Source organism: Juglans regia, chromosome 9, assembly GCF_001411555.2.
Source record: "Juglans regia cultivar Chandler chromosome 9, Walnut 2.0, whole genome shotgun sequence".
NCBI classification, from domain to species: domain Eukaryota; kingdom Viridiplantae; phylum Streptophyta; class Magnoliopsida; order Fagales; family Juglandaceae; genus Juglans; species Juglans regia.
The window spans coordinates 17,487,300-17,488,767 of record NC_049909.1 but is presented as its reverse complement, the minus strand read 5'-3'; the positions used below and the strand labels follow the sequence as shown (position 1 = coordinate 17,488,767).

General features: G+C 28.8%; 1 protein-coding gene across 3 annotated transcripts in view; it reads right to left on the bottom strand.

Moving 5' to 3' along the window:
- Positions 1–1,468, bottom strand: part of LOC108984137 (heat shock factor protein HSF8-like) — a 12,508-nt gene that overhangs the window by 6,294 nt on the left and 4,746 nt on the right. The window lies entirely within an intron of this gene.

Genomic DNA, 1,468 nt, shown 5'->3' with positions numbered 1-1,468 from the left:
TCAACCTATGAGATGATTCGGACTTTAATACAATTACTTTTGTGTTTATCAATAAAATAAATAACAAATAAGCATAAATAAAGAAAAATATAAAGATTTACATTGTTCGACATAATACCTACATCTATGGGTTGTTTGGGAACAAAATTCACTATAATGTGTGTTGTTACAATCTCTTATGATCTCAAATATCTCACAATACAATAGAAAAATTTAAGAAATCTCTTTTAGAATTTTAGTGGAGAGATCTTGTGTGTAGAGAGCTTGTGGAGAATCCGTTCGTTTTGTGGAAGATCTCCTCATATATATAGACGTCCAACTTGCATTATGAAGCCTTTTCTTGTTAGAAGTTTGAGTCACTTTCCTTTTAAGAATGAAAAAAGCTATTTTGCCTCCCCACTTTGACCACTTTATTTGACCGCTGGTCAAAATTTTTTTTAGTGATTAAGGAAGTGATTTTAAATGTATTGATATATATATTTTTTTATTTTTTAAAAATATTTAAATGTATTAAAAAAATGTAAAAAAAAAAAACGCTAGGCGGTACGCCCAGCGGTAAGAGTGGGGCGGCAGAGTAGCCCCACTCTTTAGGAATATGAGTCCCTATCATTTTAAGAGTCTGTGAGCCTTTCTTTTTAGAAGTTTATATATCTTTTCTTTTAACAGTCTGTGTATCTTTTCTCTTAACAGTCTAAGTTAACTTATCCTATCTCTTCTTGAATTTATTTCTTAACTTGAATTTTAACTTTATCCCAAAATTAAATTATAAACTACTGATTTGATCCGTACAATATCCCAATCATTTACTTGATCAATGTTGCTTGGATTCTGAAAAATGTAAAATCCAATCTATACTAAGCTAATGGATTGAAGTGATCCTTATTGGGGGGGGGAGACATGGTTGAGGACCTGATGTGTCAGAGTGCCTAACAAAAACATGTACTAATATTGATTGTGATTACCAAAAAAGCATTCAGCTTGCATCCACTCTTGAAAGATTGCTTGTAAAGATTGAACAACTCCTCAAAAGACCCTAGAGAATGATTGGATTTGACAGAAACGTGGTCTTCCCCAACATAGACATATTGCTCGGAGAAATTACATTTACCATTACAGAGGGTACAAATCTTGCATATTTTATTAAAAAAAGTGAATTAATCTAATTTCCAATTTAGACATAAAGAAATATTTCATCATATCTCATTTTATTATTATAATTTTTTAAAATTTTTATATAATATAATAAACAATTCAAAATTTTCAAATTTCAAAACAATAATAATATTAAAAAATAATATTTTATTCAACTTTCAACTTTTATCTCAACTCAACATCCAAACGGCACCTAAGACATTAAAAAATTATTTTTCAATGGTAAATCCTCTTTTTTAAAAAAAAATAAAAAATTACACAAAACTTACATGCTTTATGTTTATATCTAACATTACTCAAAATCATAACTCAGTGG